This window comes from Rissa tridactyla, chromosome 2, assembly GCF_028500815.1.
Source record: "Rissa tridactyla isolate bRisTri1 chromosome 2, bRisTri1.patW.cur.20221130, whole genome shotgun sequence".
Lineage (NCBI taxonomy): Eukaryota > Metazoa > Chordata > Aves > Charadriiformes > Laridae > Rissa > Rissa tridactyla.
In genome coordinates, this window is record NC_071467.1 from 102251543 (window position 1) to 102266680 (window position 15138).

At 46.8% G+C, this 15138-nt stretch overlaps 1 protein-coding gene across 1 annotated transcript in view; it reads left to right on the forward strand.

Annotated features, from left to right (window-relative positions):
• The first annotated feature begins 7003 nt into the window (after window positions 1–7003).
• Window positions 7004–15138, forward strand: part of LOC128905628 (tektin-3-like) — a 76016-nt gene continuing 67881 nt past the window's right edge. Inside the window, exon 1 of the mRNA XM_054191976.1 lies at window positions 7004–7079. The gene's annotated coding sequence lies outside the window, so the exon portion shown is untranslated. The remainder of the gene's footprint in view (window positions 7080–15138) is intronic.

A 15138-nucleotide genomic window follows, 5' to 3' on the forward strand; every position in this document is an offset into this window, starting at 1 on the left:
TTGGCTAAAAGACCCTTTGAGAAAATACAGGTGGATTTTACCGAATTGCCAAAGGTGGGGAGATATCAGTATTTATTGGTCTTCGTTGATCACCTTACGCACTTTGTAGAAGCCTTTCCAGTGGTAAGAGCTACTGCAAAGACAGTTATTAAGATTCTTTTGGAAGAAATTATTCCAAGATATGGGACTGTTGTGGTAATTGACTCAGACCGAGGTCCACATTTCACATCCAAAGTAATTAAAGAGACAACTGAATTGTTTGGTACAAAATGGGAATACCATACTCCCTGGCACCCACAGAGTTCTGGGAAAGTAGAAAGAATGAATGGGGAGATAAAGAAACACCTAACCAAACTTATGGTGGAAACAAAAATGAATTGGGTTAAATGTTTACCATTGGCTTTGCTTTACATTAGAACTCAGCCAAGAACAGATACTGGTATATCCCCCTTTGAAATGTTGTATGGGATGCCTTATGACTTTGGGTTATTAGTGGAACACCCAAAAGTCGAGGATAAACTTTGAACAGAATATATTTTAGAACTTACAAAAAGAAGACAGGAACTAAGAAAGAAGGGCTTGGTAGTACAAAGACCTCCCTTGGACATTTCCATACACCGAATCCAGCCCGGAGACCAGGTACTAATCAAAACCTGGAAAGAAACCTCCCTAACACCCCGTTGGGAAGGACCCTTTGTTGCTTTACTTACCACAGATACGGCTGTACGGACAGCAGAAAAAGGATGGACTCACGCTAGTAGGATTAAGGGACCTATCTTCCCAGAGAAGTGGACTGTGACGTCGGAACCAGGAGATCTTCGAGTAAAGATAATGAAAAGCGAGACCGGTAAATGAACCACTCCAGAAGGGAAGTAAGAGATAGTTTATATCGATGGTTCCAAATACCACCAGGAAATACTCTACGAAAGGTATATTTTGCACCTTGGAGTGAAGAAAGGATACCGGACCAAACGGGGGGGGTGGATTATACAAACTAACAGGAACTCCCCAGGTTTTTCCATTTTGTTGCGAAACAGAGACGGAGATACCCGAATCACCCGGAATAGGAGATCTCTGGGGAATACCCTGCTTAAAACACCCTACTTCCGGACATTTATGTTGGGTTGTTTGCCGATGTCTAAATTGTAATAGAGATTGGTCCTGTGTTTCATTTAAGAGACAACCCTACTGTATGAAATGTCACAATGATTTGATACGTGCCAGGGGACCAGAGGATCCAGTGGAAATTCGTAAATTATTTTGTGGGTGGGAACTGTCAGTACCTGAACTTTGGGAAGTATATGAAACAGACTGGTATAGAGTTTTAAGACAGTGTGCTATAAGATTCGCCTGGAAACGGGCACAACAACCACATAGGTGGAAATATATTTGAGAGATAACTAACTCTTTAGACGTTGGAAATTATTGACAGAATAACAGCAAAATTCCCCTGAAGACTATCTGCTGCTGCCGAGAAGATCTTGATATCCCGTTGCTCTCTGCAAAGGAGTAGACGAGGAAGGCAGAGAGGTACTAAACAGTGGGGAAATGAAGGCTGGTATCCTATTAATGGTATTGATTACCATGACTTTAGAAAATGAACATCAACCCTTCAACTGGACCTTAGGTCGATGGGAAGATTCAATGGAAGTTCGGTATAATGTGACAGCCGGACCCCCAGAATTCCAAGTTAAATTGGAAGATTTAGTCTTCTATGAACTAGACCCACCTGGCCGACGAGAAAGAGCAATAAAACCTTTTTATCTCTGCCCCAGTTCGAATCCAGGGAAAAGCTATTGCAATTTCCCTAATCACTATTACTGTGCATATTGGGGATGTGAAACCATAGCTTCAAACTGGGACGTAGCCATTAAAGATAGATTTTTAACTATAACATGGGGACCCAGAGGATGCAACCCGCCAGCTCCTAGCTGGGATGGACACATAGAGGGCCCCCACCTTGGCAACTGTAAGCATGTTTTACTAGAAATCCTGCAGCCTAATGACCACGGATGGTTATTGGGACGAACCTGGGGAATGCGATATTGGGAATCTGGAACTGATAGAGGAGGACTAATATTCATTCAAAAACGGGAAGTTAAAATGCCACAAGCAGTAGGGCCCAATCGAGTCATCACAAAGCAAAAAGGGAAAAAGAAGAAGCCAAAGGTAGGAAACTCCACGGCTATGAATCTTGGTTTAATCAGTCACCATGGCTGAGTACCTTAATTTCTACTTTGGCGGGACCCCTCATGATGTTGCTATTGGCTCTGACTTTTGGACCCTGTGTCATTAACAAATTTGTAACCTTTGTTGAAAGCAGGTTAGAAAAAGTGCAGCTAATGGTGATGAAGCAATCAGAACTGGAAATGAAAATTATACCAAACGAAAATCCTGAATTAGATGCAGCTTGTGAGGTATTGTCTAGGTTTGATCAGCAAATCACTTATAAATAAAAGAAGGGGGGGATTGTAATAAGTAACTAAAGGTGATTTGCTGATCAAACAAGTTAAGCAAGAGGAACGAACCCATTGTGGCAGTCTTGAGAACTCCCTGTTTTACCAGAAGAGACATGTCCACGATGTTATCTTGCTACACCAACATGGGAACTCCTGTTTGACAAAAAGCTTAACCACAATGTTATCAGAATGTATTGTTTTGAGCTGATTCTGTGACCAACATTTTATCTAAACTACCTCAAGCAAGAAGCTACAGAGGGGCGTACCGAAGATGTCGAAACCCGACCTCCGTGAAGATAAAAAGAGCTGCTCAGCTTGCTTGAATTTGCGAGCCTTTGGTGGAGCTGCGACTCCCCGGCCGCCCAGCGCTGCTTTTGCTTTCCTACCTCAATAAATATTTACTGAATCTATTTTGGACTTGATTTATTTTAAATTCAACTATAACACCCGGGCAGGCCGCTGCCGAGCCCGGCCCTCGCCTGCTCTCCGCCAGGCCCAGAGCGCTGCCCAGCGAGCCCTCCTCCTTCTCCGCAGGCCTCGGGCTGCCGGGCGGGCTTGCGGGGCCACCAGCCGGCTGGGGCGGCCGTCGGGGCTGCAGCCCCCGCTGCCCTTGCCGCGCCAGCGGCCGCTGCCGGGGGCCGGCGCTGCTCAGGGGCAGCTCGTCGGCGGCTTCCCGCCCCTGTCAGCCACCGCCGGGGAGCGCCGGCCCCCCCCGGCTCTCGGCCGCCCCTCGGGGGAGCCCAGCCGCCCGCCGGCCGGGCCCTCGGCAGGCACGGACCGCCCGAGGGTGCCGGGGGAGCGGACACCCCCTCAGGCAGCCGGCGGCCACGGGCAGAGGCGGGGGAAGGCGCCGGCCCTGGGCTGCGGGGCCGAAGGGGGAACGCGGCCCCCGGGCACCCCCCGCCCGGCCCGGCCCGGCCCGGAGCCGGCGGCAGCGGCGTCCTCTGGGGCAGCTGGTGCGGGAGCGTCGGGGCCGGGGCGGGAGCGGCTTTTCTCCGGAGGCAGCGCGGCTCCGCTGGGCCTGCTGCTGCGGTGGGTGACAGCCTCTGCTTTGCCGGGGTTTTGCCTTCTCCCCCGCTCCTTTCTCCTCCCTTGCTGCAGGCGGCACGGTTTGGATTGCTGCAGGCATTGCCCGGCGGCAGCTCGCCTTGTGCCGGTAAGTTATTCCCAAACAGCCCGTAATGCGAGGGGGAAATGGTACTTGAGAGGTAGCTCCTCTGGGGGTGGAGGATGGGAGGGTGTTTGGGTCCATTTGTCAAAGAACTTGTAGCTTTCACGTCAAGGCAAAGACAAATGACTGAGGAAACAAAGCCCGTTCTCAGGTAGACATCTCTTGAGCACATAAAAATGAAAAAAGTGCCCCAGCTCTGTGCTTTTGCCTGCTTTTGTTAGCACGGATTATTTTCCCTTGAGCAAGCAATTCTTAGATAGATAAACATATTCTCTTGCTGTTGGAGAAGGTCTGTCGAAGTCTGTTCCTGTCTTCTTCTGTTGACAGCAATATTTCTGGGCATGTTTCTGTGGCTTGTTCTGAGAAGTTTCCTTTCTGTTCCTTCTCTCATTAGAAACAGGAGCAAATAGCCCTTTGTACATCTTTCTCAGATGCTAATTGTCTGTTTTCTCCAAGTAGTTTTATGTACTTCATTGACATCTGCGAAGGTCTTCCTAAAGTCCACTGTTGTGAGTGAGATGTGAATTGGAGCCTAGGGAAATAGGCTTAGAGAAAAATGTTGTCACTTCTTGAGTTAGTGTTAGGATGTGCTCTGAATTGGGAATTCCGTGGGTGATCTTATGAGAGCAAGGACGACAAATGTACTCCCTGAGACATTCTTCGATTAGTGTATGGCACAGCAGGCATCCACAAGTCCATTGAATTTTTTCTGCTGCTATTGTACGTGTTCTATGTAGAAACATAAGTTAGCAATTTGCAGGGCTTCCTGCAGACTAACTTTGGCTAGATCTAAACTCAAGAGAGCAGAAATCATTTTAAAATTGTTTTTTAAATTTTTTTCTCTTGTTGTGTTTTTTTTTTTTTTTTTTTTTTTTCTTTCCTGGGCTTTTAATTGGGTTTTATGCCCTGCTGGGGCAGGGAAGGATGTGAGGAGGGACGAGGAGTTTTGGGACTGGTTGTTGGAGCAGTTTGGAGAGTGCAGTTTGTTGTTTGTGTGCAGTGTCTTAGGGCAAAGTGAGGCTTGTCAAAGGGGCAGGTGTCTGTGTGTTTTTCCAAGAGCCTTGCTGTGCCCAAGTGAAACTGGGAGGATTCCCTGCGCAGGCTGCTCTGCCCCGACTGCCTGTCTCCCTGGGCTCCATTCCGTCCATCCCTCTAGATGTTAGAAAGCAAGCCAGCTTCCATCCCATTTTACTTTTTCCTTGAAATCCAAGAGAAAAAAGGTGGGTAATGTCTGTGTAACCATATGTTACAGATATGTATGTGTAACCATGCATGGATACAAATTGCCCTTGAGTACCTTTGAGGTGACAGCGATTCTACTTCCTTGCCCTTGTGAAATGAGGAAAGTTTTTTGTGCTTTGTCTGAGTGTGCTTGGGTCCCAGTTTCACCAACTAAGGATGGCGACAAGCTTGTGATTGGTGTGGGAGGAAGTTCTTGTTTCTTGATTGCTCTGCTCTATGGAAAACTTGTTTTGCAATCCTTTACATGGTGGAAACATTCAACTTGCTGGGAAAACCTGGGAGGTGGAAATGTATGTTTGGCTGAAATCTCTTCTTCCTGGAGGCTCGTGTTCATGTGCATGTAGCGTTTTTAAGGTGAAAGTGCCAGGGAAATGCTGCTTTTCAAAGGTCTTTGTGTGATGGGAAGTGGCAGTCCCTGTGCAGGTTAAGCTGCCCCGTGCTCCCTTTGGAACTCCCTGTCTAATCTCTCTCCCTCTCAGCACCATTACCGATGGTTCTATTTGCTCAGTTTGTGTGCGTCTGGAGGAGAAACGTTTCCTTTTTGAGGCCAGGCACATGATCCGAAGAGGCTGATCATTTCTGACTGTGCCTAAGGATTGAGTTTGTCGATGAACAAAGCGAGAGGCTTGCTGTGATTGTTGCTCTGCATGTCTTTCTTGCTACTCGTGCTCACAAACCCAGGAGAGCAGATTTTGTCTCCGAGGACTGAAGTTTAGAATTGCAGCTGCTTCTGTTTCTTCAGACAGTAGTTGCAGAGGAGTTCCTGTGCTCTTGTGCCGTAAGAAAATGCTGCTGTGGATTTCCTGTTCCTCTCTCTTGAAAGGTTGTCCATGAGGAGTGGAATAGAGAGGAGTGTTTTTTGAAAGTCATCTAGAAGGGAACCAGAGCAAGAGGAGCAGTGTGGTGACTGCGTCCAGGCTGGCCACGGAAATGCAGTTGCCCTTTTGTGTACTGCCTTTTGACCAGGGAAGTGTGTACCTTGTGGCAATGAACTGTTTTGTTCTTGTGTCTTGATTTTCAGCCTTGTGGGAGTTTGTCGTTCATCAGAGGGCACCGGCACCTTTGCAAGCCCCAAAAGAGGCAGGTCTCATCAGAAGACCTCAGCAGACAGCCCACAAGCCCATGTATGGCGCATTTTCCTGGAGACTGACTTGGATTCTGCACTTAGTTGCTTCTAACCCGACCTGTCCTTCTGACTGCGAGCAGACTGTACTGGTAAGGTGCTGAGACATCTCTGGCTAATTGTGCAGGTGCGTCACTGGTAGCCTTCTTTGAAAGGAGGTCTGGGAGAGGTGTCTGTGTGTGGGGTGAGTCTGCTTTTGGGGAGGGGAGAAGGTTTCTCTGCCTGCACAAGAGCAACATCCCTGGCGCAAAGGGTGCGGGGGGAATGCCTAAGCACCACTCCTGCTGTGGATTATAGCATCTCCTTGTCTTTGTCCCTAAAGTCTGTCTGGTTTTTTCAGGCTGTGAAATGAAACTCTCAATTTCTGGGAGCTTTTTGCTCTCTCTCTTGATTGCAGTGTGGTGTTTTAGCTTGAGAGCTGTGTGCTCTCTGTCTGCTCTGCCTGAAAATGCACCTGAAAGGAGTCTGCCTGGTTTGTACGCCTATGGGTGAGGTGGCCAGCTGGCCCTTTCCGTGGGGTGGCTGGTGGTGGATGGCCAGAGTGATGGTCATCAGGAATTCCTGCTGTTGGTACTTGCCCTGTATCTGCTTGGGTCCAGGGGTGGAGATGGTGATTTCTGTGGCATCTCTGGGGTCTGGCTCTTGCTGCGAGACCTTTGATGTTGCAGGGGTGGGCTGCTGTAAGCTAAGTAAGCAATCTCTGACAAGAGCACAGTGCTAGTTCTTGTGTGGCCAAAAGCCTGGCAATATTTTCGTGGAGTGCTGCTCACTTGCTTCTGGGATGGTCTGCCTTGTCAGTGCTGCCCAGCTGGTCTAGAAATGACATCCATGGCTTGCTCTCCGTGGCAGTGAAGTGCAGCCCCCAGAACTGCCTCCCAATCTCCGTTGGTCCTGCCTGGCAGTGGAAGCCCATCAAATGGAGTGCAGCTAAGAGTGATGTGGAGTGCCCTGCTTCCAGCAGGGAGAGCAAGGCTGCTGCTGAAGGGACAAGCTGTGAGGATGATGAGAGAGCCAAGGAGCAGAAAGGAAGGATTTCCCAAATGCTGGAGTGCTTGTCACGTGCCACTCCCAGGAAAGAGGTGGGGTAAGTGACTTCAGGTTTGTAAATTGCCAACAGTGCGGACTAAGGTGAGGTAAATCTCAAGGTCCATCTAGAGCCATTTATTAGCTGCCCCAAATGATTAATATAGGTCTTAACAAGTCCAGAGAATTGGTTAGGTATATGAGAAACGCTGGCAAATGGTGAGGTATGCATTGTGTTCCTTAGCACCAGGCATAGGAGAATTTATGGCAAGCGTTACTGAAGGTGGTCCTTAAGGTGGTTACTCAAGAACTCTAAGAGCAAAGAGAAAGTGGGGGATAGAGAAAGGCAAAGCCAGAGCAAAAGCCAGAGATGAAGAGATGGCCGGTGCTGGTTGCAGTGTCTTTTTCAGGGAATCTTCCCAGGCATAATCTTCTTTCTTGGGAAGAATCTTGCCAGGCTGTATCTTCTTTTGTTTCTCCTTTGATCCCCGCTAGGGGCACTTATTTTCCCCTTTGATGTCTGCTGCATTAGCATGGTCCACCCCTCTTGCCAAGGACAGCCTTGTGTCAGGTTTCTCCCTTCTCCCAGGTGATGTGTAGCATGATTTGGGTGGAGAGAGGAGTGCCATAGTCCTACATGTTGAGCATGATGTCTCTAATCTTCATCAGCATATGCGGGGGTGTGCGCTTTCCTATGCATTTGGCGGCTAATGAAGCCAAGGTCACTTCTCGGACACAATGGCCTTGAGAACTAGCAAGCTCACCACACGAGTGGCAGAACTATCCTGTCTTCACAGGGCATGTCTCTTTTAGTTTTGACAACGAATGCTTGTTAGGAGTGAAAGCTTTCTAAAAATCGAATTTTACCCGTTTCTTCCCGGCATACAGGGGTAGCTGAAGTCCTTGCAGTTCCCCCCCGTGGCATGCCGATTGCTTTTTATGGAGTCACTTTTTCACCTTCTTTTTTTCTTTTCCTTTCTGGGTCTGGCATTCTTGAGCTGTGGTAATGGATCTAGTCCCCAAAGTTTGTACTATTGTTTTCCTCTTTACGCGTTACCCTTTTGCCCCTTTTGTTTTGCGCTTCATGAAGGCTAGTGTGATTGGGTTAGAATCATGTCAACTGAAAGCTAAGCCTTCTTGCTTGAGTGCCACCACATAGCTAAGTACAGACAGAAAATTGCCAGGTTTTGTTTTGGTTTTTCTTTTTATTGGTAGCTCAAGTAGAGCAAGTTATTAAACCGCTTTGGAAATAGACCTGAAGTCAAAATTACAAATATGTTAACTTTCTCTTAAACTACTTGCAGCGCAGTGTTGCTCAGCTCAGAATATTGAGTTTGAGTTTTGGTATTTGATGATCCCTATAGCTACAGATGGATGCTTTACACATAGCAGACAGGACCCTGAAGAGAAACTCACAGGAGTTTTTCACGCAGGCCGTGGTTCTGCTGTTGGATGTGCACATGAAACCTTACTGAAGTCGCAGGGTTTTTCAAACGGGTGGTTCTCAGTTAGTTGCAGGCTGAGGAGTTCTGTTGCGTAGCGATGAAAGTGTGCTCTGTGATTCAGTGAGAGCAACTGGTATTTCTGTCAAATACCAAGTGGGTAAAGTTGCAGTCGTAACACTGTAGGGAGTGAGCAAGGAATGAAAACGCACGGGGAAAAAGGACTCTCTGAAATTTGTCAATGCTAATGTCAGCTCTGCTGCACAAGGCAAAGTGTTGTTTTCCTCCCCCATGAAAACTGGCGCTCTGCGGGACAGGATGTTTTATGTGCTGCTGTGCGTGATGTGAATAGCAGAATACTAAGCCCATCAGACGATATTGATTTCCCCCCACACTCCCAAAGCTATGATTATTACTGGACATGGATGCTGTTGATAATCCCTGTTTCCCTTGAAACAACAATACTACCAGTAAGGCAGTATTATTTACATTTTTTTCTGCTCTTGATTTACCAATCTTTTTATTTTCCTTCACATTTTAAGATTGAGTTGTTAGATTGAGTTGTAGTTATGACAGTGATTTGGTTTAATGGTCTTTTTGATTTAGCTTCAGTACGCTTTGATTCGGGAGCATTCAGCTATTGAAATCTTCCCAGGAGGGATCACGTGGGGTCTGTGGAATGTCAGCATGTGCACGTGGGTGCAGACACCCACGCACACACATACACACCTTAACACTTCTGGGAACATGAGACAAGAGGTCATTTCCCAGGGACAAAACTGGCATGGTTCTGCAAAGCTTGTTCTATGCCAATAAAAACTGACACGACTAAATACTTGGTGAGATTTTGTTATTAGCTGTAGCAGAGAGTTGATACTGGAGGTGTGATTCTGTATTGGACACCAACAGGCTACCCTCAAGAAGCGCTCAGTTCCTGCAGAGTTCTGATCAAAAAGGAATAATTCAGGCTGGCAGAGAGCTCTGTTCATCCCTCCTCCTGCTGAGCGCAGGGCGAACTTCAGAGTTAGGCCAGCTAACTTGAACATTATTTGTTCTATCTTTATTTTGTTATTTATTGATTGATTATCAGGTGATTTTTTTCTATATTTATCAAATGATCTTTCTTTTCTGCTGCCTTGCACCATTGTATGAATGATAAAGTTGCCAAAGTCCCTACTGGAGTCCGCCTGTGGTTTGTTTCTGGGTGCTGGTCTAAGGTGGAAGGCTGAGAAGGCATTTGGATCCCGAAAGCATTTTGCGGCATCCGCTGGTGGTGACGAGACCAGGTGGGCTGTGAGAGAGGGGACTGAATCCCCGTGGCCATTGTGTGAAACTTGAGGAATTGTGGCAATTTATGGAGTGTAATAAATAGCCAGATCCCTTAAACAGAAATGGCACTTATTTTATGATAGGGACAAAGTCAATAAAGCAAAAGCACAGCGCTGGGTGCATGACTCAAGTCAGAGGCACACCAGCTAACACTTCAACCATGTCTTATAGACATTGAATATTGCATACGTATTCACTCTTTTAGACAGAGTAATTGTTGATAATGATTGATTATTATTAGTCCTTTTTCCCTTCTATTTGTGCGTTTCCTTCTGAATCTTCAGTTCCCTTTTCCCATGCGTCTGTTTCCTTCTGGTAGGATCAGCTCCCTTCTCCTATGCATCTGTTTCCTTCTGTTAATCACTTGTGGAGTCTTTTGGAGAAGTTCTCTTTTGTTTCTCTCGGATGTTTTTCTTCATGATGTTTTTCTTCATAGCTGCTGTTAGTTGTTATCTTTGAGGTTTCTCATGTTTCCTAATTTACTAAAGGTTAGTTATCCTTATAAGTCAAAGATTTATAGCCTTGTTATTATGGCGAAAGCCAACAATACCTTCACTATTTTTCACATGGAGACATTTCGTTGTGGAGAGCGACAGAGTGGGAAGGGCGGCAGCCCCTGTGTTCCCATCACTTGGAGTCTGTACCACTGCGGAACCTCGCTGGCGTCTGCCCCCTTTGCAGGGTGTCTGGCTCTGCGGTTAAGCATACGTGCCCGCATCATCTAAAATGGCCTTTCTCTTCAAAGAACAGGCCTTGGAGAAAAGTCGGTGAATTACTGCTTTAGGTCCCGAGTAATATGTAGCAATAGAATGACCTTATAAGAAAGACTAACTCCAGTAGGAAGCAGAAATTTGTGTTCTCTCCCCGGGGATCAAGCATGCATTATATCTTAAATAGAGTTGTTAGAGGGAAAGGCTTGTTTGCTTGTATTGTAGGGAATGTCCAATTGCATCCAATGAGCTTGTTTGCAATTTCTAGTCGTGTATATTGCCATGAAAATCAATGATTTTAACTGTTAAACACAGGAATTACACTTTGGGCTGGATTTCATTGAAACTTAGTCTGATGGCTTAGTTTTGCTGAGAGTGTGTCAAATTGCCATCAGTTCACTTTCTGAATAGGTTCCTGAGTTTTAGGAGCCCTAGACCAGAATAAAGTTAGGAGCTGCTTGCAGTATGGCTATACTGCCACCAAGTATTTCTCAGAAATGAGGTGGTAGGCAGTCAATCTGCTTTTTCCTGAGTCTAAAAGAGTATTTGAGAACAGGCTTTACCAGAAGAGCTGCTTTGATTGGTTGCATAAGAAGTTGGGAAAAAAGACTGATGAATTGCCTTGGAAATGAGAAGATAAACTTTGGCTTTCTAAGCAAGTTGTGCAGGCCCTGAGGATTCAGCTGTTCTCAGGGAATTTAAAACTTTGCAGTAGGTGCTAATAGTTTGGAAAGTTAAGTCCCTTAAGTCAAGGCTTTCAGAGCCTTAGTTGGACAGGTCCTGAAAAGATCTTTATGGGCTCTTCCAGCGCCCTTCCCACTGCCCAATTGTGATTGAAGTTCTGAGTTGGAGCGTTTCCTAATGACATATTTGGAAGGAGTCAGGCCCTGTATGTCTTAAGACCTGATCCAGACTGCCCGATTCTGATAGAAATTGTGTCAGTTGCTGCTGATGGTGTCTGAAGTAAAGAGGAGTTAGGTCAAATTTGCAACTCATACAGATGCATACTCCAGACCTCCTGTGAGAAGCTCAACTGATCCCTGCTGCCCTGTTTTGGGGGTTAGTTAATGAAAATGCACTGAAGGCTGTAGTTAGTAGGAGTCCTGCAATGCTGAGTACTGGGAATGACATTCTAATGGTGAGCAAATGGATCCCCTTTTTCTCCGCAAATCGCTGAAGCAGGGCAGTTTTCCCTTGGGGCGGTTCTGCTCTGACAAGTGACTGGATGGAAAGAGCTGCCCAAGTGCAGCAGCCCTCCTGCCTGTGTGTGTTCAGAACTGCCTTTTTGCACCTTGCTGCTCCTCAGCCTGTTAGCAATTTATCTGCAACTGCCTCAGCTGTGAATGAATGAGTGCTGTTTCATTCTAGCCCCTATGGCCACGGTGCCGAATGGGGTTTCGTATTGTGTCTCTGAGCACAATAAAGCTGGGAGAGTGTTAAAAAAGAGAGAACTGGAAGCATATGAAAATACAGGACTAAGCGATGGAACAGTGTGGCTTGTTTTGCTCTAAGAGGGAGAGAGGTGATGTAGCAAATAAAAGAAAAAAGCAACTCACCCCAAAATAACCCCCCAAAAGCAAACCCGACCCAAAAGCCCTGATGTTTTTACTTATGCACGGAGCAAACTTGCTATGAAGTCCCTGAGGTGGCCCAAGAGCGTGAGCTGAGTGTGTTCCCTGGTTTGCTGCAAGCCCTGGTCTCCAGGAGCCTGTGCTGGCTACCTGCCAGTCCACTCCATGGCTCCAGGTGGGAGCAAGGCAAGGTGTGAAAAGAGAGTTGACAGCATGGCCCTCTCCCTGCTGGCTGTGGGCTTGAAGACCTTAAAGGCAGAGGGGCTCAGGAGCTCACAGAGGTATTCTTTTCTGTAGAACCAGTTTTCACAGCAAAGCTCCACTTGCATCTTTTATTCCTGTCATGAAGACGAAGCTTTTTTCTCACGAACCAGAGATGTGATGCTGCTTCTGTGCACATTGGCAAAGAAGACTCGCATTTGAAAGCTCTCATACTTCTTCTGTGATGAGGAAGACTCAGGAAGCAGGTAGAAGAGATGAGCCCAAGGCTTGTGTCGTGCCAAAGAGAGTAGGGGTGGAAGCTGTGGGAAATCAAGCTCTCCTTTGCTGCTGTGAATACCCAGAGTAGCAGTAGTGAATTGGGTGTGGGAGTTAAGCAGGGTGATTTCCAAGGTGGTATTGGGGAAGGAAAGTGTAATAAACAGCCACATCCCTTAAACAGAAATGGCACTTATTTTATGATAGGGACAAAGTCAATAAGGCAAAAGCACAGCGCTGGGTGCATGACTCAAGTCAGAGGCACACCAGCTAATACTTCACCCACGTCTTATATACATTGAATATTGCATACGTATTCACTCTTTTAGGCAGAGTAATTGTTTATGATGATTGATTGTTATTTGTCCTTTTTCTCTTCTATTTGTGCATTTCCTTCTGGCAGTTGTTTCTGAGGATAGATGATCTTCAGTTCCCTTTTCCCATGCATGTGTTTCCTTCTGGTAGGATCGATTATCATCAACTCCCTTCTCCCATGCATCTGTTTCCTTCTGTTAATCATTTGTGGGGTCTTTTGGAGAAGTTCTCTTTTGTTTCTCTTGGATGTTTTTCTTCATGATGTTTTTCTTCATAGCTGCTGTTAGTTGTTATCTTTGAGGTTTCTCATGTTTACTAATTTACTAAAGGTTAGTTATCCTTATAAGTCAAAGATTTATAGCCTCGTTATTATGGCGAAAGCCAACAATACCTTCACTATTTTTCACAAAATGAACATTTCTCCTCCACATGGACACAAATTGAGGAAATAACTCTAGTGGTAATGTGGGGACTTAAAAAGTGAAAAAAAATGCTCTCCTCTCTTCTTAGGCACTTTGGAGGCTGCATGCAGACTCCTGTGTCCCCTTCTGGTGAGGGGCTGCGGCACAGGGCACACAAGGGCAGGCTGAGGGAACTGCCGCTGTGCAGCTGGCAGGAGAGAAGCCTCAGGTATGGCTCTCATGCCTTGAGAGACTTGAGTCATGCACCCAGCCCTGTGCTTTTGCTTTATTGACTTTGTCCCTATCATAAAATAAGTGCCATTTCTGTTTAAGGGATCTGGCTATTTATTACACTTCTGAGCCCAGGCCCATGATCTATAGATGCTAAACATTTCTGACTGTGCCTAAGGATTGAGTTTGTTGATGAACAAAGCGAGAGGCTTGCTCTGTTTGTTGCTCTGCATGTCTTTCTTGCTACTCATGCTGACAAAACAACTACAACAGGTTTTCCCTGGCCCTCCCTTCCCTCCTTCCCCTTCCCTCCTTCCCCTTCCCTCCTTCCCCTTCCCTCCTTCCCCTTCTCCTTGCTTCCCAATGAGTCAAATCATGATGAGCCTGAAATGCCAGAGATTTTTCAGCTCCAAAACCACTTGCAAAGCCAGAGCAAAAGCCAGAGGTGAAGAGATGGCCGGTGCTGGTTGCAGCGTCTTTTTCAGGGAATCTTCCCAGGCATAATCTTCTTCTTTCTTGGAAAAATCTTCCCAGGTATGGTGTTCTTTCTTGGGAAGAATCTTGCCGGGCAGTATCTTCTTTTGTTTCTCCTTTGATCCCCGCTAGGGGCTCTTATTTTCCCCTTTGATGTCTGCTGCATTAGCATGGTCCATCCCCCTTGCCAAGGACAGCCTTGTGTCAGGTTTCTCCCTTCTCCCAGGTGATGTGTAGCATGATTTGGGTGGAGAGAGGAGTGCCATAGTCCTACATGTTGAGCATGATGTCTCTAATCTTCATCAGCATATGCGGGGGTGTGCACTTTCCTATGCATTTGGCGGCTAATGAAGCCAAGGTCACTTCTCGGACACAATGGCCTTGAGAACTAGCAAGCTCACCACACGAGTGGCAGAACCATCCTGTCTTCACAAGACAGGTCTGCCACGCTTTCAGGGGCCAGAAGCGTTAGCCTTCTGAGTTCTTTGAAGGCCAGGCCTGCATTATTTCTTTCCTTGTGGGTGTTTGAGGCCTTCCATTGAAGGCTTGGAGGGCCTTCTGCCCCTCGTCGGGGAATTTGCAGTCCGTCTCATACAGTGCTCCCTTCAGCATGGGTGGCTATAGCTTTGCAATGGGTGAGCCTGATTTCCTTCCTCTTCTTCCCTTCCTTCTCTCCCTCCTCCTTCCTTCCTTCCTTCCTCTCTTTCCTTTCCTCCTCTTGGCAGGAAGGAGAGGGAAGAGACAGCTGTTGACAGCTGCCTTCTGTCAAGAGATGCCTTTCAACTGTGGAGATGCCCTGCAGCTCTTGTTGGGGTTTGTGTTGCATTCTGCCTCCTGTATTTTCTTCCGCCCCAGAAACTTGCCTTTGCTAGGCAGCCGCTCTCGATCCTTTTGCTGGGTTTCGGTACGAGTTGCCTGCGCACTTTGGTTTTGGAGCCTTCCGTCAGGCAATCGTGGGCATGAGGATGGCAGGTTTCCAAGTTGCCAGCTGCGCTTGCTTGGGACGAGCCCAGAATATAACCCTTGGGAGCCTTGGCTTTGTTTCCAAGCTTTCTTGGTTGCCTTAGCACGTGTTTTGCACTTTTCTGTCAGCTGTTGCCATTTCTGCATTTGTGTCAAAGCATCTGTAAGGGTTCTTGTTGCCTCTCCAAGAGAAAAAGTCAAATTGGT